This window comes from Phoca vitulina, unplaced genomic scaffold, assembly GCF_004348235.1.
Source record: "Phoca vitulina isolate PV1807 unplaced genomic scaffold, GSC_HSeal_1.0 scaffold4, whole genome shotgun sequence".
Lineage (NCBI taxonomy): Eukaryota > Metazoa > Chordata > Mammalia > Carnivora > Phocidae > Phoca > Phoca vitulina.
In genome coordinates, this window is record NW_022589707.1 from 33,501,735 (window position 1) to 33,525,613 (window position 23,879).

The 23,879-nt window shown below is 42.8% G+C and overlaps 1 protein-coding gene across 8 annotated transcripts in view; it reads left to right on the top strand.

Moving 5' to 3' along the window:
- The window catches only part of ELMO1 (engulfment and cell motility 1), a 514,971-nt gene that overhangs the window by 365,547 nt on the left and 125,545 nt on the right, over positions 1–23,879 (top strand). Inside the window, exon 1 of one of the 8 annotated variants that reach the window (XM_032401768.1) lies at positions 18,723–19,635. The exons of the other annotated variants lie outside the window; for them this stretch is intronic. The gene's annotated coding sequence lies outside the window, so the exon portion shown is untranslated. Of the gene's footprint in view, positions 1–18,722; positions 19,636–23,879 lie in introns of those variants that run through there. 8 annotated transcript variants of the gene reach the window in all.

Genomic DNA, 23,879 nt, shown 5'->3' on the forward strand with positions numbered 1-23,879 from the left:
CCTGTTTATGTATTGTCTGTATATCTGTGCTTTATAGTTTAAGAAAGTAAGATTTTTTTTTTTGCTCCTCCAAGAACCAAATTTCTCCCCCTGGGGGCACGATCCCCTGCCCCATTGAGAATGCCAGGTGGAGAGGAGCGAACGGAGGCTGAGCCTGGTCGCAGCAGGAAAGTCTGGGGGCAGTCCTGGCCCAGGGGCTCCTCACCAGCAGTGTGTCCTTGGGCATGTCCTTTAGCCCCAGAGCCCTTCTCACCTGTAAACTGGTAGCAGCAACAACAACAACAACAACAACAATAATAATAACAATGGTATTTCCCCAAATCACTGTGAGGATTAGGCCCTTAAAGGTTGGCTTTGTAAATTGCCCCATACAAATTGGAGGTGCTGGTGTCAACAGACAGAACCTAAATTGACAGTCATTTGCACTTGGTCGTGTAGTATAATTGAGCTGCTTTGATTTTCTAAGATAGTGTATTCAAATATCTAGAAACACAGATTTTCCCATTCCTCTATGTGGAAACCCATTGAACTTTGGTTTGGCTGCCAAGGGAGACTTTGACTACAGCGGGGACAGATCCCTAAGTGAGGAGGAAGTCCTCTGTGTGGGTTCCTGCTGGCGAGGGATGCTCCTCCCCAGCCTGCCCACAGACATACTGCAAGAGACTGAGGGGCTTGGCTGAATCTCCAGCACACTGGTCCTTCAGGAGCCCAGGTCTCCTCAGCTGCATAACCCCAGCGGCATGACCTCGTGCAAGGGATTCAGCCCTGTGAGCTCCAGATCACTCATCTGTGAGACAGAGACAGGAATGACCGCCCCCAGGCGGGCTCTGAGCCCTGGACCATGTCCGGCAGATAAACTACTTAGCTCAGTCCAGCCTGGAGCAAATACTAGGTGACACCAGCTTCTAAATACCTCTGAGAAGGAAAAGGCTAGTCATGGCAATACTGATGGCAAACATTTTCAGAAAAAGACAAGATTCTCCTGGGGATTTAGTGATTAAGTTCATAGAACATGCATCCCAGCATGCTGTCTTGGTGGTCCCACACTCACAAGTTATGTGAAACGTGGGGGTCATCATAAAGTGGTGACCATTTCCAGGGACTGTTCTGGGTCATGCCTTTGATAGCCTGACCGTATCTCTTTATGAAGGGGTGGTATCCGGAGTCCTACAGAAAGAGTTAGATTTTGTTGACTTTGTTTATGTAATTTCCCTAAGAAATGGTTAAACTGTTTAAAATTTGTTTAAAGATTAACTGGTAAGTTTAGTTGGCTGAAAACACTGCTAGCATGTTTTGCTTTCTTGACATTTGCCATAACTGGAGCATGTATAAAAAGGATAATTACCATGATTGAGTCTGATGAGTAATTTCGGATAAGCCCTGACAATAGTAAATATACATCTCAGAGGTTTCTTTGCATGCAAGATCCTCATTTCCGAAGTCTCCCTAGAGTCAGTGTATCTTTCTTTGTATGTGTAACATGTGCTAAGGTGACACTTGCCAATTACAAGACAAAAAGAATTGATAGGTTCTTCTGCTGGGCAGTAGTAAGATACATCAGTCGCTTGGTTCAGCTGCAGACCATCCCTGATCTCGGAAATAACGATGCCTCTAAGTTAGCTGCCGTACATCACTCTGTTCAGTGACTTCTGAAACTTCTTCCCTTTTGTTAACTACACTTTGGGGCACCGCATGAGTTGTTAACTGGTTCCGATGACCTGAATTCCATATTCCATTGTGGATTGTGTTAGGGATTTGATAATGGCACAGAAATCATTTTATTAGTATATGTCCAATTAAAAGGAAATTGCCTACATTTTAAATAAGGTGTAATGAGATTTAGTCATTTTGAATTAAAGGGCAGATAGGAATCAGAGTTGGATAGCTAAGAAGAGTACCATTAGATGGGAATCTCTCATGAAATATGAGTCCTCCTTGATTTAAAAGAAAATATTTATCTTGTAATTGCAGAGAAAATGATGTGCTATGGGGGTTGAGAGCACAGTTGTACAAAGGGGTATGTTTCCTAAGGTAGAACAAGAGAACATAAAGGTGCTGTCATGTGGATGCTCTTTATTGCCAACTCGGGGTGCCAGATGTTAGGAAGAGGCAAGGGACGGAAGGCAAAGAGGTGCCCCAGATGAGATGAGACGGGGAGTCAGAATGAGAGAGTAGTGTCAGAAGCCATTTGTTAGGACTCCAATAGAAGAGCTGGGAGAAATGAGAAGATCCCAAGTGAAATTTCTAAATATCTCCCGCAAAAATACTAGACCTAAGGGGTCAGAAGTTTAAAAATATATTTTATTATTTAAGTGTGTATAATTCACCTGCTAATCTAAATTCCTTCTATGGCTGTGCAGGTTTTTCAAAAGTGTGCTTTTATATCTGAGCAGTGGTGAATGATGGGTCAAGCAGTCCCCCTGGACTTACCAAATAGGAGCCAAAACCCTCACCTGCTGGTCCGACACCAGATGCTAGCTGCTCTCTCCATCTCTAGCATAGAGCTGAGCCACTAGGCCAAATAGGTCAAAGCAAGAGCAAAGGTGGGGAGGCAAGAAGAGGATACCAAAGCAAGGCTAAATTTGTTATATAGAGAAAAAGAAACAGGGAAACTTGAATTTGAGAGATGAGAATTCCAAACTGCTAGTTTCTTCTCCTCTCCTCCCCTCTGCTCCTCCTTTTGTTGTTTCTATGTGTTTCCCATGCAGTTCTGTTGAAATGAAAAACAATAGTAGGTGCTCAGTGAAACTATGTGGGAGGAAGTCATTTAGGCAGGTAGTTAACTCAGATATCATGCCCACACAGGGCCTACATCTTCCCAGGAAAGTTCTCAAGCTGGCCGTTGTAACTTGTGGCAACAGCATCCTCAGATGTCCCTCAAGGGATCCCCTTGCTCTGGCCCTGTGAATAATACCGTTACTCTAGAACTTACCACAGTGAACTGCAGTTGTCTGCTTAATCCTCAGACTCCTTGAGAGCAGAGCCTGGCTTTTTTCTGTATTCTCAGGACCTACTCAGTGCCTGGGAGATCGACGGCATTCAGTGTTACTATCCCACAGCCATTGTCCACACAGCACAGCCACATCAGTGCTCCATATCTTGGTGAATCGTGTTACTATTTAACCCACACTTCTAATGCTGTCTGTTCTTTCAACAAATACTATTTTGTGTCCACAACACGGAAGGCATGGCGCTAGGCAGTGCGGATACGGGTGGGTTCTGCCTTCACGGAGCTGGCAGTCCAGGGAGTTTCTATTTGGAAGTTTACGGACTGGTTCCTCTTTGTGAAACCAATCAGCGGCCAAAGTCACTACAATCACTATAAGGTCCTCTGCCTTCTCATTATTGTCTTAGCTCAGATCTTCCTCTTTCCTCACTCCAAATCTGGTAGGTGGAATGGCTGGTTGCAGCAATCTGATGGGGAGTGAAGCCTATTTCCCCTGCCCTTTAACTTTTGACACGGGCCAGTGAGATGATCACAAATGTGCAGCGCGCAGAGGCCTGAATGTTGCTTGTGTGGTTGGCTCGGGCTCTTGCACTTCTGCCTTCATCATGAGATAGAGTACATAGCCTGGGTAGCCACTGCCCCTAAGTGTAGGTCTCAGAATGAAGCATACGGAGTACAGTTTCCCCAGTCAGCCCACAGAATTACAGCTGAAAACTGCCACCTCAGCTGACCTATAGACCTATGAGTATGAGAAGAACTTTCTAGCCATTGGGATTATTTGTTGCACAGCACTTGTGTGGCAGTCACTCATCTCCCAGCTTGGAAGCCTTTCCACTTTCCAAATGTCCTCCCACACGCATCTGACCATATCATTGTTGCTTTTAATCCATCTGTGCCTGTCCATTGCCTGCCTCATAAAGTTTCATGGCCTTAGCAAGATGTCTAGATTTCTCTTTACTTAGCTTAATGCACCTTTCTTGCTTCATCCTCATGTCTTCACCCGGTACCTGCTCTAAGCTCTGCATGTCATGAACTGCCCACAACCATGTTTGCCATGGTACTTTCATATCACAGATATGTGTTCACCCTCCTTCCTTCTGCCACTACTGCCTTCCTCCATCTGCTCACTGAAATTCTGTTTTAGGATTTTACACACGGCCACCTCAGGGGTACCACCTTGGATGGTTAGCATCTCCATTTGATTCAGAATGAAATTCTGTATACCTGCCCCCATGACATGGAAGTCTGAACTTCTTTTGGAAAATATCTTCTAGCTGTATCGTAGTAGTTGTTTATTTACAAACATCTCTTTCTCAATTAAATCAATATAGCATTGGGAGCAAAGAACTATAACTTTAAATATTCTCCAGATGTTTTTGAAATAGGATCTGCCCAATTACTTTGGGTTGAATGTCAATAAATAGCCAGGAATGTTTAATTCACACATTATTTAAAACAGTCCGCCTAGTCAATAAGCTGAATTAATTTACACTCTTTTAATATGGGATGGTCACTCTTATTCAGTTCCTGGAGACCATGGGTATTCTGCAGTTCTACAGAATGAAGAATTTTCTTGCCCAAAATGCCAATGGGCCTTATTGAGAAATACTTCTAGATCTTTCGATTGGAATCTCTTCTTCAGATGTCAATACCTTGGGAGAATTACAAAATGATTTTGCCATTCCCTTCTTAACAAAAATTGCAGTATAATTTTTTTTCCACCTACATAGCTTTATATAAGGTGAATGAAAGCCGCGAAGACAGAGAAGAGTCACAAAATAAACTGAATTTCTCTTTTCCGAGGAGAGTGGTTGGATCCCCTTGTTAAAAAAGAAATCCCTCTGTTTCAGTTATTTCCCCTTCATCTTAACCCACAGACGCTGGCCATTTGGGGAGTAGTGCATTTCCCACTAGTCTGATTTCCAGGCCGGTGGGGAGGATAATGTCAATAATGGTGCTTATCCTCTCGCAGGTTGGCTACTGAGAGACCTTCAGTGCAGAGGACAGACGTGCCTGCTGGCAGTCCACCCATTTAGGTGACTGTTGTCTCCCTGAGTACACCCACCAGACACCTGCCTGAGTAGCAGCCACGTTCAATAGGAAACGTGAGCACATTGTGCCATTCACAAAAATTGTCTTTTATATTTTACCTTCACCTCCCAAAGTGCTCTTCAATTAGGAAAAAAAGATTGCATTTTCCAAGAGTGTCATAAGAGTAGGAAGATTTGATTCTTGCCACAGGGATTGTGTGTTTTAGGTGTTGGAGGCGATCAGCCCCCGAGAACTTTTCTGGCCCTGATTTCCTTATTTCTCTTTCACATTTCCGTTTGCGTGGCTTGGCTGGATCTGAGGTGTATGGCATATGGCTTTTTGCTGCTTGAGCTGCCACAGAAGTGAATGTCACTCTTATATGATGCCAGATTTCCATTTTGTGAATCACGGAGCATGAGATTCTGTCCGAAAGCTCCCAGGCCACTAGGAGTCCTTCTAGCAGAAGCAGAAAAGGGGAAGACCCATGCCTCTGAGATGTTGTTTCTATTAAAATGCGTCTGTCATTATAAAAGTGCATATAAAATGGAGATGCTCTTGCCCCCGAGTTTGTTGGAAAAAGCTGCTTTGGCTCTTTTATTGTGGTCAGCGCACCGGGCAACCCTGGATTTTTTTTTTTTAACTTTTTTTAAAGATTTTATTTATTTATTTGACAGAGAGAGACACAGCAAGAGAGGGAACACAAGCAGGGGGAGTGGCAGAGGGAGAAGCAGGCTTCCCGCGGAGCAGGGAGCCTGATGCGGGGCTCGATCCCAGGACCCTGGGATCATGACCTGAACCGAAGGCAGATGCTTAACGACTGAGCCACCCAGGTGCCCCCAACCCTGGATTTTTGTTCCCAAGCCTCAACTCAGCAGACCCTGGTCCGTCAAGGATGTAGAGTTGGTTTTGAATTTTTTCAAATGGATAAGAATACACTTGTGCACATACCAGAAAAATAAGGCTATGAGTAAAAGATATTGATGGTTTTTGGATGCAGTTTACGAGCATTTTGTATTCACTGGATTTTCAAGTTATAAAACACTTTAGGATAGAGTCGGATGATCATGGGGAACCGAAGCTGCCACAGACAAAGCCTCAGCCTCAACTCCCCACCTCCACCCGTCACTCCACACCCCTCCCTGCTCCCCAGCTGCCCCCTGCGCCTGAGGAAACAAGAGAAGGGTGTGGAAATTCACCAAAAAGAATAAGTTCAGTCAATAAATTCAGTACATTCAGTCAATAGATTTCGAGTCAAGAGCATTGACCTTGGACTCAAGGAGTGGGCTTCAAACCCTAGCTCCATTATTTCCTTGCTGGGTGACCTTGGGCACATTAATATCCTTACCCTGTTTTTCAGCCTTTTCATCTGTAAAATATGGAACTTTATATATATATATTTATAAATATAAATGTAAATATACATATGTATGTGGTGAGGGTTAAGTGAGCCAATATTAGGTTGATATTAGGCTGATAATATGCAATGGCCAATTCTTGACCTGTGTCTTAATTAGAAAATTATTCTTTATTGTTTATCCTAGTATATGTAAAGCATGTGGGCCATTTCCATGAGGGGAAGTTACAGAAATGATGGCACAATGCTCCAGACTAGGTATGGGGAGGCATGGATTCTAGTCCAGCTGTCCCTCAAGCTGACAACACGACCCTGGGCTGTTCTCCAACATCTGCCCTCACCACCCCTCTCCTTTCTAGACGAAGGTGTCCCTGGTGACCCCAGAGGTGGATTCTTCCTTCTGCGGCTTTGAATTCTCTCTCTCATCCACTCTGGGACACCACTTGATCAGTTTATCCCATCTGGTCCTTATATCATCAATCTCGTCCTCTTGGATACTATCTTCTTACCAGCATATAAATGTACTCACATGTCCTGTGTTTGAAAAAACAAATAAATAACTCCTTCTTGATCTTCCATCCAGCCTTCACCCCAAGCCAGATTTCCTCACATAGTTGCCTCTATTTGCCACCTCTTCTTTTCACTTCCCAATAATTTATTAACCCACTGCAACCTGTCTTCGGCCCTCACTAAAAATACAACTAAGCAGAAGAAGAGGCACAGGACTCTAAAAAGCACTAAATTATACTGTCAATACTTGAAAACCTCTTTAGCCACAGAAGCCATTGGTTTTGATGAAGTCAAGAATTACTTCTGATGGACATTTTAAAATCTCTGTCTTGTTTGCCTTCTTTGCAGCCCTTGGTTCTCTCCTTCTTAAACACGATCTTCCTGTGGCTTTGGAAATGAACACACACACAAAATAGATACATGACACACTATATATATTAAAGGAAGAAATAAGATAATTATCGTTGTTCCAGTTACTAGTGATATTTTTAGAAAAAAATTAAAAGGTAACTAAACTATATAACTAAGCTCAAGAAAAAAAACATGCCTCTAAAATGCACTAATAAGTGTCTTGAATACTCAAAAACCTCTTTAGCCACAAAAGACATGATTTCTAAGAGGCAAGTGGAGAATAAGAGGAATTGTTGAGTTGTTCTAATTTAAGACTGGAAAGAAGTCACATTGTTATGACTCCCTGCTCTGATGAAAAAGATAGACATCAAAAAATTTGTAAAAATAAATCTTTTATCCCTTACATTTTTATGCTTATTGGCATCCTCCCTTCCTCCCCCTCGATTTTGTCTCTTCAACCTAAAAAGCTACCCAAATCTCTCCTATCCATAAAAAAAATTTTTTTCACCCCCGTTCCTCTTTCAAGTTCTTATCCAATCTCTTTCCTTCCCTGCACTGCCAAATTTTCCAAGAGAGAATGCCATCTCCACTTGCCTACCTCCTCCACTCCCTGTGGTCTGATGTTCACCCACGTCCACCCACTGAAATCGCTTTATTTAGGTCAGCACTTACCTCCCGAGTGTCAGGTCTCTTCCCAATGCTCCTCCTGCTCCATCACCCTGAAGCATCGGCTTGTGTGCCCACCTGTGCTTCCTGGGATCCAGGCCATTCCCCGGCTCCCGAGCCACTGCCACCACCTCTCGCTGACCCTTACATTTATGCATTCCCCAAGCCTTCTTCTTGATTCTCTCCTACCTCCTCTCCACTCACGGTCTCCCATCTTCAACCATCCTTCCACTCTAGGAGTGGCATGGCATTCCACCTCATCCCTTAGACTCGCAACCTTGGAGAGATCCCTGGCTTCCTCTCCTCTCCTGCTGGGTCCCCACGTCCTGTGGATTCACCAGTGCATAAGAAGGGGCCATCTGGCTTTCCTGCAATGCCCCTGCTTCCCGACACCATCATCTCTTACACAGATTGTGTCTGCCCTTTAATGGTTCTCCCTGAATCCAGACTCGGCCCGCCTGGAAGTTCTCTTTCCCCTACCAGAAACACCTTCCTTCCTTCCTTCCTTCCTTCCTTCCTTCCTTCCTTTCTTCCTTCCTTCCTTTTTAAGATTGATTTATTTGAGAGAGAGATTGAGCAAGTGGAGCCAGTCCAACCCAGGGCTCAATTCCAGGACACTGAAATCGTGACCTGAGCTGAAATCAAGAGTCAGATGCTTAACCGACTGAGCCACCCAGGTGCCCCCAGAAACACCTTTATAGAACATAATTCTTCTCATAATACATCCACACCACACTAAAAAAATCTTAGCCTCCCTCTTCCTACAGCATGATAATAAAAGCTCCACATTCCACTGCAAACCACTTTTCCAAACAAAATGCCTATTGCACTCTTCAACACACCCCTACTAACCTCTAATTAATCCTATTGATGGCTCCCTGAGCATGCCTTGTACTTCCAAGTCTCTGTCCTTACCCATGTTCCCTCAGCAAGGAAGACCCTTCACCCTTTTGTTGAAATTCAGCCCATCCCTCAATGCCCAGCTCATGGGCCCTGTGGAGCTCTTCCATGGAGGTGGACTTAATTGTTTCCTCTCAGGCACACTTTCTTTTCCCCTGCTTTGTAGCACTTAACACACTCAGCCATACATTGAGTTTGAAACCTCCTTTTGGCAAATTAGCTTGCTTAAAACGGGTCCCTGGCCACCCCTTGTCTCACCTCATGGCTGCTTTGAAGCCATACTGCAGAATCCTAGACAAACCCCTTGAAAATCGTGGTCATAGACTATCCTTAGTTATCTACACTCTCTCCCCCTTACTCCTCAGAACAAGGACAAATTCTTCCTCACCCCTCCACCCAGGGCACTTACCAAAAAAATTACATAGGTGCTCAACACATGTGACCTGGACTGAATCTTTTATCCAGCCATTAATGGAAAAAAGAAAGAAGCTAACAATGCTTCTTTTTTTTTTAAATAAACTGATAATGTCTTAAAAGGAAAAAGTACATTCTAGAACAAACTTTGCAAACTATAGAACAAATTCAGTCCATGAGTGAAGGGCATTGTGTGGCTAAGATATGATAGGAGAAGAAGTGATTCTTCAGAGTGATAATTTCTTTTAGCACTAGGGAAAAAAAAAAAATGAAGCCTTTTCCAGAAGAGAAAAAAAAGGTGGGGGTGGAATTTTGTTTGTGTGGCTTAAAAACACTTCTAGAGTTTATTTTGATGGTATTTTACTGCCTGACAAAAGCCAACTGATTTTTCCTGCTGGCATGTGTCTCCTGCACAGAGACCAGGGGCCGAGATGCTTGCAAACACATTCACGTCTCAAATCAGGCTGTGGCTGAGTCTGGGAGACCCAGCCTCCAGTTGTTTATGAAGTTAGTCACACCCTATCTGCCCCTCCCTTGTTTATGTGGGGCAGAAGACCCTGGAGCTCCTTCTATAAAAAGGAAAGGAAGACTTGCCATCCACAGTGACATCAAAGGGGCCCTTGCTACCACTCTGCTGGCAGAAACCTTGAAACATTTCAATAGAATTTTAAGAAAGCTGTTGGGACAAACTGCTATTGGGAAATTCACCAATAGTTGATGACTTCATTTATAAAGTCATGCAGTGCAATGTGGCTATTTAGAATCATAGCCATTCTGGGGAGAAAAAGAAAGGTATGCATATAGATGTTCATTTCATTGTTATTTATAGCAGCAAGAATTCGGGAAATAACTCACATTTCAGCAAAGAGGATATGATAAATTAATTTAGGGGCACATTTATTGATATGTTAAATTTTTCAGTCATTCAAAATGACATTTGTGAATGGTATCCAAATAAAAGAAAACATTTTTTATATTATGCTAAATGTGGGGGAGCAGAATGCAAAATTATGTCTTAACTAAGTAAAAATAAAAACTAAGAAGGTTTAAATCTCTTTAACAATGGTTTCTTCTGCATGGTGTAATTAATTACAATTTTTTCTCTTTTATTATGTTTTTAATGTTGTACATTTTCTCTACTGAACGTGTATGTTCTTACAGTCATAGTTTTTAAAACCAACTTTAAAATACGGGGATACAGAACTCTCACCAGGCTCCAAATCTGGTATGATTAATGATTCTAGTCTAGAGGAAATTCTTTGATCTCAACACCCCATGTTATAAATTCAAGCAAAGTTTTGTTTATTCTTCCTTGAAATAAAGCATGAGTTTAAGCCAGCGGTACTGGCTTGGTCAGTCCCTGCATCCTTATCCTGAAGTTGATTGGTACAAAGATCAAAAGCCCTCTGAGACTCCACTGGAGGAAGACTCATTAACTGGAAGGGAGTTCTGAACAGATGTGACATCCTTGAAAAAGGGAGCCAGACAGCAGACAGAGCTGGGCCCAGCACCTGGACTGCCGAAAACATGAGTTTCCAGAAGGGAGGTTTCAGGAGTGCTTTCCAGCACCCGCTCTTCCCTCTCAGGCTGGGGATTGCAGGGGTGGGAGGAGGGAGGAATGGGAGACACATGAAATGAGTCACTGAGAAGTTTTCAGATATCCTCGTCTCCTGACTTTATCCATGATGTTGGGTAGAATGACAGAGGAGCGCTCAGAAGGCTTTTGTAACTTCTGTAAGTATAAAGGTTTGCAAGAAGATTTTATATTTTGGACTAAGGTATCAGAGCCATCTAAAGATGGTATTCCTGATGTTGTGTTAATAAATCTGACTCTCAGGAGTTCACAGCAGTGAGGAAAGCTCTGGAAAGAGATAATTATGAAATAACGTGACATGTGGGAGAGCGCAAGCCCATGCGTTATATGGAAGCAACTCAAAGGAAGGAATTCCATAGAGGAAGGACTTTCCTTAGGAGGGCTTGAACATATGGATAGAAGCTTACCAGGTGAGCAGAACAGAGTTGCCTGGGGGAAAAAACATGAAATTTAAGAAATGCATGAAGAGAAAACTTAGTAAGTGGTGCTTTATTATTTTCAAGATATTAAGGCTGCATTCTTAGGTTCCCAAGACTTGAAGGAAACATGAGGCAACATGTGAAAGTGTATTATAGTCACTTCCTTTTTTTCTTTTAAAGATGTATTTATTTATTTGAGAGAGAGAGCATGCACGTGAGAGTGGGGCAGGGCAAAGGGAGAGGGAGAGAATCTCAAGCAGACTCCCCAGTGAGCGCGGAGTCCTGACCCAGGCTTGATCTCAAGACTCTGAGATCATGACCTGAGCTGAAATCCGGAGTCAGATGCTTAATTGACTGAGCCACCCAGACGCCCTGCATCATAGGCACTTCCTAAACATTGGTTGAATGAATGGAGGCCAATTTCTTACTTCCAAACTGGACTTTTTTGGTGAAATATACTTTTTCTGTGTATGCACAAAACAGTTGAGATGTCTCACACACAATAGATTCCCCCAAAATATAAGCAAGAGCACTTACTCATGGTTGAACATGTGTGATTATTTGAAATATTTGTTCTACAATTCTCATGCCTGTCACTGTGTCAAGAGAATTGTAGGCGATGCATTTTGGAAATCGTGTTTCATATTTGCCTTAGGATGACTTGGAAGAGGAACATTTTTGCATGTAAATGGATTGGTTATTGTCCTTTGGGACCAATTTTTATTTATATTATCAAATTAACTCCTTCCTGCAGTTGCTAGCTTAAAGATACAGGCAAGTACTGACAATAAAATAGAATTATATTTTTGTGTGAATTTAATTGCTACACAAATTAGGTTTCAGGGCTCATTCTTTGTGAGAGTTGGGAATAACCTGTCACTATCATTTGCCTAGAGCGTTATGGTTCACATTTCAAAGCTTCCTTTAATTGGAAATACAATAGAGAGCAGTTTGAAGTGGTCTGGCTCTTACAAACTGATGGTTTTGAAGAACTGAGTTGAAGAACAGGCCTGTCCTTGTGGTGGCAATGCTGGTTCACCAGGAGCAGGCGCACTCCGAGTGGGTTTTCCTAGAGAGGTGCTGGGTTGTTGCTGATATTCATGGAAACTCTGAGCCCATCGTTGTGATGTGACTGGCTTCTGACAATGTCAATTTCTTTACCATGGGACGAAGTAAAAATAACTGGGTTTAAACAGGACTCGCCCTAGAATTCCATATGGTGATCCTCCTGGTCCTGGGGGGTGTCCTCACCTTGTGGCTTCATATCTGGCCCTGTAAAGACCTACTGGACCTCCTTCCAAGCCGTCAAACTCCTTCTGCTCTGCCCGTCCCCTTTCGTGTCTCAGAAATGACCCCCGGGAACTGACTTCCTACATGTCTAGAACCTTCTCTTCCTCCCTCCTTGCTTGGGTGAACTACATCTACTCACCTTCTTGATCTTGGTTTCCCTCTGGCTAACAGCAAACCCTCCATTCTTCCCCCTCCTCTCTGGTTTACCCTGTTCTATTGCAATATAATCCCTGTTGTAACAAGAGACCAGGACCACAGATTATCCACGAATCTGTGAGCAGAAAGAGCAGAGAAAGTAAAGGCATCAAATGTTAACTATTTGATAAAACACAGATTTAATCTCTACCAACTGCTGTGAAATTGGTTCTCTTACTGAGAATATCAGAAACTATTTTTTTTTCTCGAAAGGTGGAATTACTTGTGTGTGAAATTGATACGTGTTTCAGAATTGAAAGGTTTACTCATGCATGAGAGCTGAAAACCGAGAAGAATGTGATAACAGCCCCAAAGCTTCCCTTTTCCTAATGGCGAAGAAGCTGTTTCTCATTTTATGTCACCTAAAGAATATCCTACCTTTGGCCCAGTAGCTTTTTGCCACCATATTGCCAGTAGACATGCTTGGCAAGTCTAAGTTAAGGATTTTGGCATTTTCATTTTTCCTTTTGGCATGATTTTTCAGCAGCCTGCATTTCTGGAATGCATTTCCATGGTATATTTGGAAGATTCAAGCTGGCAAGATGATAAGCTTTCAGAATTTCACCAACTATTCCTTTGAAGGCACTCCAGAATTATAACAGATGCATCATATTGGGCCCTGCTCTTCTGGCCCCCATGTCGTTCTCAGGTCAGCCTGTTCCATCTGGTCAAGTTTATCACACCTCAAGGACTTCCAAACCTTGACTCTCCAACTCCATGAATGCAAATCATAGTCAACTAGCAGAAGTCAAGCTCTGGAAGAGGAAAGAATAAAATATTTATTTATAGACGTGTTTGCATTTTGTAGATCTGATTTTTATTTTGGTGTTTGTAGGTTTTGCTTATATTTTAGGCATTTTTAAGGGAAATTCAAAAATGGCAAAGTCCAGGGGAAATAAACCTACTCACATTAATGTCTCATAAATATGATTTATAAAATGTAAGTCAGCCTTAGAATGCTTTTGGAATATCCCACCTGCTCCAAACAACTTGCTTATGGGAGCGCAGAGGCAGTGGTGTAATAGACTGCTATGGTACTTCACAGACACGAGTCTGAATCCTGAGTCTCACCCTTACTGGATGGTGACTATAGACATACTACTTAAACCTTGGGGGTCTCAGCTTCCTTTTTTGGAGAATGGGCATTTCTTTAATGGTAGTGGCCCATTTGTAAGCACTGCATATACATTTGCTGTTATTTCTCCCATCCTCCCACAGATGTCAAGGCTGTATTAGGTAATGCTTAGCATCCTGGGACCTAAAGATAGGGTGATATTACAGCAGACTCGGTAAGTTCTACTTATGCTCATCTCCCCATGAGGGTGAAAAAATGAGGAGCATCTACCTTGGTATAGGGATTTTCTGTGGAATATTGTTATAATTATCTCCCCTTGGGGATAAAAAGATATGTAAAATTATTCTGGCCATGTTTAGTTGAAGTTTTGCATATGTTTTGGTTTTAAAATGCACCATGTTAAAAAAAACAAAAACAGAGGTAACTATCTACGGGTTAAGCCCAACTCACTAAAGAAATATGTCTCTTGAATGAAATAACAGTTGAACTGAGCCCGTAGTAATTACACTTCTGACCTGTTAGGGCAGAGTCGCTACCTCTGACCGCACATCCTTGGGAGATATGGTCTGGTTCGGGCTTTACTGGGCCTGTTTCTGTTTAGGGTGGAAGTGAAGTCAGGTATGTGTGTGGTTGTGTGTGTGTGTGTGTGTGTGTGTATACGTGCATGTGTTTGTCTGCACATGTGCTCACATGCATGCATGTTTGCATATATGGTCAGGGGAGGGAGTATACCTTGAGAAGGCTAAGATATAGTTAGAGATAAGCCTTCTACAATATATACCCTATACCCTACATGTCCAGAATTTTTTTGAGGCTCAATTTGACCCTTATGACCTCCTTCTTAAGAATCAATTGACCAAACAAAAATGGGGTTCAAGGTAACCATGTCATGAACTATGGAAGTCATTACCATCACATCCCTTGCCAGTGATGAACACGCATCCTGATGAAATGGATGCCCAGATTATGGAAGTAATCTGTTTGAGACCAGGAGCAGGAAAATGGAAGGATTTGCTATTAGTGCCACCTCTCCATAGCCCAGTATATGGGATCCCCTTCAGCTCCTTTTTAAATGCTCATTGTAAATGGTGTTCATTTTAGTTAAGACCAGTAGGCAAACTAAGGGAAATTTAGCCAGCTAGTTTAGAAGTCATTCTACAATAGTCACTTTATTTTCTGATCCAAAAATACATATCACCTAACAATTCTTTTTTGATTCGTGAATTTATTTAAAAAGCACTATAAAGTGCTTTTTTATATAGTGCTTTAAAAAGCACTATAAATGTGCCTGGGTGGCTCAGTCGTTAAGCATCTGCCTTCGGCTCAGGTCATGATCCTGGGGTCCTGGGATCGAGCCCCGTATCGGGCTCCCTGCTCCGCGGGAAGCCTGCTTCTCCCTCTCCCACTTCCCCTGCTTGTGTTCCCTCTCTTGCTGTGCCTCTCTCTGTCAAATAAATAAAATCTTAAAAAAATAAATAAAAAGCACTTATATAAAGGTATATGAATTATACATCAAATTTGGTAATAATATATTCACCAAATCATGTTTATGGAAAGAAATAGAATTTAACCAGCTTGAATCTGCCCCCCAAGAAAGTGCAGGGTAAATGGTACCAGCAGTGCCTACCCAGCACAGAGCAGAGAATCCAGACTGTAATGTGGGGGTGAAGTGGAAAGAGATTTCTTCTGATTTTTATTCAGATGCACAGGGTGATTTTTCCCCCTATCATCCAGGTTGACGTTGTGATTCCCTTCTATCTATAGACAGCACATAATAAATCTGAATGTGTTCAGAAGCTTGATGACATGGCACTGATGATACATTTTGAGCCTCTATAGTGCAGGGCCATTATACTTCGTACCAATTCTTGGGGGCTTGTTCAGATATCAGACCAATAAAATGTAGGTTTCCCCTTTTTGAGGTTCAGCAGCAGCTCTGAGGCTTGTATAGACTTTTTCATTGCAAGTCTAGAAAGGAAAGAATACACAGTAATGGCCAAATTAACAGTCTGTGATTTCAGTTAACAAAACCACTAGACAAGATTCTATGGAAAAATTCTTTGGAAGTTTCTCTAAAGACCATGTAGCTATTTGGTATAAAGTGACCCCTGTGGAAATGTAGGTGAAGCAGTATTTTTCAGAATTAACACCTTGACTAGCTTGGTGAACCAAAGGCCCTGCTTGCTAGCTTTTGAATAGATGAGGAGGGTAGAACAAACTGAAGGACAAAAAGTATTCTCTGTCTACCTTGCAATTTTGTCTTAAAAATGAATTTTCTAGGAAAAAATTACCTGAAGAAAATTGATGACATTTCATAATGTCTACCATACTACATGATCTACCTGTCTTATTGATGGCAGGTCTGATAGCATCTCTACCCACCTGGTGAATCTAGTCTTTAAGAACTCCCATGTTCTTTCTTCACATACCTGCTCCTAGCAACTACCAAGCCCCAAACTCTGCAATGGTACCCATCCTCAACTCGAGAATTTGTAGTCAATCAAAGGAAGGTGACCTTGGTCTGATGTAGATGTGTCCTTTGGGATGGCTCAGAGTAGTGAGACACCCCACCCCCCCATTCTCAAAAAAAAAAAAAAAAGGTCTTCTCCATTTTATACATTAAAAATGAATTCATTTCCTTTACACAAACATCTCTTAGCAGTGATTCTCAAGCTCTGGTGTGTGTAGAAATCCCCTGGAGAGCTTGAGGAAATGTCCTTAGACTCCATTCCCTGGGATTCTGGTTCTGGTTCAGGAAGGATGCAGTAGGATCCCAGGAATCTTCATTTTGAGGAGAACTCCCAGTGATTCTGACACAGGTGGTCCCTGTAGATCACACTTAAAGAAGCTGGAGCTAGAATCCCTTGGTTCAAATCCCAGCTCTGCCACATTGTATCTTGGTCAACTTTGTCAAGTTACTTAGCCTCCGCATGCCTCAGTTTCCTCATTCGGTACAATAGGGATAATAGTAATACCTCACAGCATTTTTGTGAGAATTAAATCAGTTAATTCATAAAAAGTGCCTGGAATGCTATCTGGACTATTAATTGCCCAGTAAATGTTAGCTAGACCAGTCCAACAAGTTATAGATGCCTTGGAATAGATTCATATATTGAGTTATGTAAGTGTTTTGGGGGGCAGGGAATCATTTAATGGAGTACTTTAATGGTTTGTCATTGCTAATAGGATGAAAACCAACATCCTTAATGTGGTCTCTAGGACCCTACAGGTCTAGCCTTTGCTTACTGTCCAAGCTCATCTCACACCATCCTTCCAGTCATTCTCACTGCAATCAGCTGCATTTGGCTTATTTTGAGTTTTCAAAGACACCACACTCCCTCCTAGGCAGTGTGCATCTAGACAGGCCCTTTGCATATGCTATTTCTTATGCCCGAGACACTGTTCCCCTCACTTCTAGTTTATTAATTTTTACTCGTCCTGTAGATCTTAGCTCAAGGATCACTTCCTCTGAGATACATTTCCTAACCTTAGTAAGTTGAATCTTTTCATTTGTGCTCATGGCACATAGCTCTCACACCCCATATGAAAGTTATGCTTTCATATTTTTTTTTTCTCCTCCACTCAAGTCATTGTGCCATAAGGCAAAAACCATGCCAGTTTGTTTGGTCACTAGCACAGTGCTTGGCATATAAACACTCACTATGTATTTATGGAACAAATGATTAAATTTTGCTTGAGGGAAGACCAGGTTGGAATGCCACATTTCTGCATAAAGACACTGGTGATTTGGATGGTCTCAGGAGTGTGAGAGGGCAGGGGGTAGGTGTCCTCATGGCAGAAGAGAGTAGACAGAAGAGATTAGAAATGTTCCAGAAAGGCAGTCGAAAAAACCTGAGATATCCACCATCCTGGAGCGTGGAGGTCATCCGGACAGAGCTAAGAAAGATGGCCAGAGTTGGGTTTGGGTGCCAGAGAGGACAAACATAGGTGAGAATTCCTATCCAACCTCACAGGGGCAAAAAGAGATAAAATGGAAAATCAGGATTCAGATTCTTGAAGGGACAAATCCAACATCAAGACCACTGTGCCTGAGCTGAGCACCTGGAGATCGAGAGGAATGGGGTTCGGACTGAGAGTCCTTTCAGAATAAAAGAGGCCCAGAGTTACTGTGGCTTATGAAACTGTGGGGGTGTGGTAGATGGATAGTTCACCTTGGCTTCAGGAGCCAGAGCTGTGCAAAGCCCCCTCTGAAGCTTGCTCTGTGTCATCGATGGCTTGAGGGCACCAGGCTTGCCGAGACCTTCAGGAAAAAGAAGGTTCTCCTTGATATTCATGACAATGGGACAGAAAAATTCCTTTCTCTCTAACTTAAGCCAGAATCATAGCCTTCTTTGACATTTGCCATCTTCAGTCAGTCTTTGTAGAGCTGAAGGCTTCCACAGGCACAAAGCAGGTGTGAGGCAGGTGTGCTTCACAAAGGTGAGATTACCACCATCTGAGTCCTCTCTTGTCTCTGACCTGGCCATGCAGCCGTTCATTGCTCAGTGGCGGCCCCTGCTGTTGTAGAGAAAGATAGCACATCCAGAGTCTGACATTAACTCTGGTACCTGTAACTAGGAGAATTTGGAGCAAACAGGAGAGGAGTCGGGGGGATGTAGATGGACTCAGGACATCCCCAGGGAGACCCCCCTCCCCGTGTTCAGGGTGCCTTGTATGCTGCTAGCATAAGAGAAGAAGCTGAGCCTAAAGATTTGGGGCTTAAAAATCTTCTACAAGCTTCTCCGTTCAATCGGTTCATTACAAAGGTTTGCTAGGAACCATCACATTGCCCTCTGCGAAATGCCATTGCAAACTTTTCTTTGGGGGATTTCAGGGCTATTAGGTGACAAATATCTTAAAAGATACCCCACTCACCCTTGAGGTTAACTTACAGTAAATTTTCACTAGGGGCGGAGGCGCAGTGTTTATGCTTGTTTACATTCTGGATAGGAATCCGAGTGTAGATCCTTCCGTATAGTCCTGCTGGGATGCATGCCTGCACGCATCTCTGGGCATGTGAGCACCTCTGGTGCGTGTGTGCTATGTGTACAAAGTAAGGCAGTTACATGTCATTTCTGGGCAGAAACTGCATGGGAAGAGAAGAAGAGAGAAAGCAAACTCACAATCAAATAAAAGTAGGGAGGGGGGAGATGAGATTGCAGTTGATTATGGGTCTGGCAGCAGATGTTCTACACGAATCCAACTCGCTGCAGCCAGTCTGTTTCCATGGCAACAGAATCAGTAATTATCGGGCCCAGGCGCTCTCCCCCCCTTCCTTTCTCCCAACAAGGTGGAGGCTGATGAATATGAACTATCTCTAGCCCATCACCAGCTCTTTCTTTTTCTCTTTCTTCCTTTTTTTCTTTCTTTTTTTTTTAAGTTCTTTATAAGAAAAGTGGAGGTATTGAGGAACACCAAGAAGAGGAGCTCTGTGTTTATTGATGAAAGAGCATAGGGCACCACAATTGAAGTGAAGTTATTATTTTTCTCTTGTGATACTATAAGAGAAAAGCTCTTCCTAGAAAAGCCGATGATCTCTGAAGATGCTAAATAAATGAGCAGGAGTTTCCCTGAAATGGAGGTTCCCTTTGATTGGCTGATCTTTCTGCGATTCCTGCCAATCGGAGCACCCCTGGGCTCGAGCTCCATAAACATAAGCAAAGCTACATGCTTATTCTTCTGGACTTGAAGTGTGTACCATTCAAAGGTGTGCGGCAGGTCTCCATTCACATGGCTCAACTGGAAACCTATTTCGTGAACAAGCTTATTCAGGAACCGTCTGGTATTCCAGCACATTGTTCTTCTGGGGAACGACTCTAAGTCATTTGGTGGCGGCAGCAGCTTAGCAGCAGTATTTGTAGTTGGGAAAGATGGACTTACGGGAGCTTGGTGAGTAAACCTCAGTCTTACACATCTGTCCGCCGGTATTAGCAGCCAGAGCTAAAATGCAGCTTTGTCCTATTGTCTGCCGAGAAAACTATGAATTGGAACAAGCACATGGAAGAACAGGCATTCTGGGGTTCTGTGCTGTGTGAGCTTCTGTATTCCAAAGCCTGCTTGTATTGCTTGGGTAGGATCGGATTTGTAGTTGACTGTGTATTATGCTGGAATATTGGTTTGTCTAGTTAGGATGAGTATGAGGAGTGGAGTTTTGCTTTATCTGCCTGGGTATAGATCCATTTCAAAAGAAGATGCTTTTAAAGCTAAATTAATAAGAGTCAACCCTGTGCATTGCTGGGAAGAGGGAGAAAGGTGCAGGCACAGAGCTGAACGGTAAGCAGCTTGACTGGGTTGCTGGTGTTTGCATTGTGAAGAGAAATGTTATTACAATGGTCTGTCAAACACTTCTTCAGCCCCCCAAGCACAGAAGGAGGCATCTCTTCTGCATGCACTGCTGATCTTGGCTTGGGAAGTGTGCAACCGAGCTAGGTCATGCCCCTGACTTCTTTCATGAAACCTGGTCTCTAAAGCAAAATATGTTCTCTTTCTTTTTAAAAATTAATTGCAAAGATGAGTTGAAGTGCAGAGATTTTAGTTGCCAAAAACCAAGCTTCAAAATGACTCTGCTTTGCATCCTTTTCAACCCCTGAAAACCAGACAGGGTTTGCAAAGTTATATTCAAGGATTGGCTCTTTGCCAGGGAAGGGTTGCTCTGAGCTATTGCTTTGCTCCCTGGGGTTTAATTTTCTGACACTGGTGATGAAATTCTTGATTTCTTTGGGTAGAAGCAGGAAAAAATAAGAAAGCAGTGCTGTAAACAGGCAGTGGAGAGGCAGATTGGGGAAGGAAAAACTCTTTGCCTTTAGAGACCCTTATAGCTGCAAACTTAAAAATATATATGGAAAGACAGAACTCAAGCACAGGGTAGGATTCCAGAGGAACTATAATCTTTCTGAACATGGAGAGGAGAAGCATTGCTTTTGGCGTGGGTGCAGAGAGCGGGGGCTGAACTTGGGGCTTCCATCTCTGCCTAAGAACCTCTCCCCAGCATCTCTGCTGGTTTTGAGGCTTCATCACTGTTACTTTTTTTTAAAAATGTAATTCCCTATCTCGTGTGCCAGGAACACTGACAGCACACTGCATGTCTTCTGTTTACAGTTCACTTGGGTGCAAACAACGGAGAGAAAGAGAGAGGAAAGCATTATCATCTGGTTCAGAAATATATGCACGTGAAATAGTTGAACATGGGAAATCTTCCCAGCTAGTCCTTTATAACTATGTCCTTTTGACAGAAGAGAGTGTTGTAGGTCTTCACGTGGCTGTAGAAGGGAATTTGCTGTGTCCTAAATGGGATCTGTGACGAGCGGGTAAAGAAACAAAAGAGCTGGGATGGTTTCGCCTGGAGAAGACCCGAAAGCAGGGCGAGGGGGGTTGGAAGAGACCCGACCTGCTCTTCTGACCTGATGCCATGGGAAAAGAGACGGCCAAGTTTCCTCACTGTGGGTGACAGTACACAGCACAGGGGAACCCGGTCACTTGACCAGGTCAGTGACCTGTTATGTTAGCTGAAGGCCCCTCTAGAAATGTCGGCTGTCCTCTGATCCCAAGAGGCTCAAGATGGTGTGCCAAATTGAGAATTCCACCTGATCGGAGGCAAGGGCGTGCATGGGAACTCTCCCTATTACGTCTCACTCCTAGGCACACCTTGACACATGCCCAATTTTGAGGAAGTCTGGTTTCTAGGGGATGTGCATTAAGTGACGTCATTTCATTTGAATGACCCTCCCTCCTCTTTTGGTCTCTTCTCTCCCCCAGTCACGTCACTGACGTGAGTGAGGCACGGACACCTGTTGGCAAGAATGAGAGAAGAAACAGCCTTTTATGGAAGCACTGAAAATGTTTTTTAAAAAATTAAGAGTAGTTACCTATTTTTGGATCATGGAAGTCTAAGAATTTGCAAGCTCTGAAACTCTCCCCTGGCCCTAAGAAAATACATGAATGCGTGATCACATAATACTCTGATGACAGCCCCCATTTCAGGGTCATGTAGGATCTCCGTCCTGGGTAAATAGCCAAGAATTTATTATACCCTCAAGTTTCTTATCTCCTTTTTGCAAAGGGCCCACTAAATACTGCCCCAGCCCTGTGCCAGTCGACTTCTGACCTAAGCGGTGGCTTCAGTACCTGAATGAGGTCCTGTGTGTTCTCACTGAAGGCTGGAATGAAGAAGTCTTGGAAATAATTCTAAACCATGGTGGTTTTCTCGCTTCTCAGCTTGAGGTGTTGGTTAAACTAGGGTCACAGGACTTGAAGAGAACATACTCCTTCAAGCTACCAGAACAGCTACCTGTTCACTCCTGAAGGAGGAGGCTTCTTAGTACTGCCTATTCATGGCATTTGTGGGATGTAGGACATATTCGAAACTTAAATGTAAAGATAAAGAAAAATGAATTCCCTCAGATTTTCACGTGACCGTCAGAGTTGCCTGGTAGGTCACAGTGAATATGAATATGTTAAATCCAGTCCCTGAAGTTCAGCATTGAGAATTGGAATGATAAGACTCCTTCATTTCTCCTAGCAGTTGGAATGAAATCAGTCACAATGGGAAAATCTGACCTGCCCTGAGCATTTCCAGTGTGGCAGGCAGTGTTCAGTATAATGTATGTAGAAATAATAACTCCCTAAAGCTTTAAAACAGCCCCAACAGGATGATTTTTAATACCTATTTTCTAGATGAAGAAATTGAGTCACCAAAATATTAAGGAACTTGCCCATGTTTACCAAGCTAGGATGTGGCAAGTGGTTTGTGTTTTCACACACGTTGCTTTACTTGTTTGCTGCATCCATGGATGGAAGGAGTGTGAATGGACAGGGGACGGAGGTCTCCTCAGCTATCAGTCTGTCTAGTGGAACCGGGCCACGGGGAATTGAATTCAACAATCATTGCGATAATTAGTCAAATTGGAAAGGCATTGTAGGGTAGTTGGGTGAATTCTTCACAATGTCATTTAGGAAAAGATGTTGGAGTTAAGTAAAACCTCGTTACCAAAATGCCCCATTTGTTTATCCCCTTGTGTTATTGTGTGATATGCCACCTCATTCCGAGGAGTGTTTCTTTGACTGATATGAAGTAGGTCAGTTTCTGTATGAGACCCGCTCCTCCTGGGACATCTGTGAGAGGTGAAAGGTCATCAGGTTCATGGCTGCCCTTTGCTCGCATTTGCCAGGAATGATTTGCAATTGCTGTAGTAACAGTGAGGGTCGTGAAGGGCCAGGAACAACAGTGTAGCTGGTTTGGGGGTGTGCGTGACCCTCAGTGGATGTGGGAATCACCAAGTCTACCATGCTTTCTGAAGACCCTATGAATAGGCCCAGCTCAGAAAGAGATTCCAGGTAATGGTAGAGGACACACATTGATGGAGAAGCTGAAGACTCAGAAGATTAGACCTGAAAATCATTGAATGTGACACAGTTTTCAAACCATGTCGCTCAGAGTTGGGGGTGTTGATGGGACTGGGGCAATGTGGAGTGGGGTCAGAGGGCTGAGTTCTCCACTCCCACTTCAGAGCATCTCCATTTCTATCTGTTTTATAAACTGCCATTCCCACTGAAGACTTCCTAATGGAAAATCGAGGGGAAGGAGTTAGGACACTAGATGGAAGAAGAAAAACTACTGATGTCCTTGAAATTTCCAGTTTGACATACAAAGAAATAGCAGACCAGAGCATATAAGCAAGATTGCATTGCTAGATGGAAAAAGAATCTGTAGGGGTCTCAGTAGCAGGTTTTAAAAACATGGGTTATTTGCTATGCATGCCTAATACTATGCACTTTCTACTATTACACTAGGTATGTGAATGTGTAAAAGACAATTTCAATAGCTATTCAAAAAATAATGTCCTACAGGGATAATATGGCAGATCTCTTTCTAGACCAAAACTGTCTAGTGGAAATATAATGCAAGTTATGTATGTAATTTCAATTTTTTTAGTAATCACATTTAAAAAGTAAAAAAAAAAATCAGGTCTATAAATTTCAATAATATATGTATTTAACCCACTATGCCCAAAATATTTCAACATACAACTACAAAATTATTAACAAAAATATTTATATTCAGTTTTTTATGTTAAGTCTTTGAAATCCAACATGTAATTTACACTGACAACACAACTCAATTTGGATACTGAATT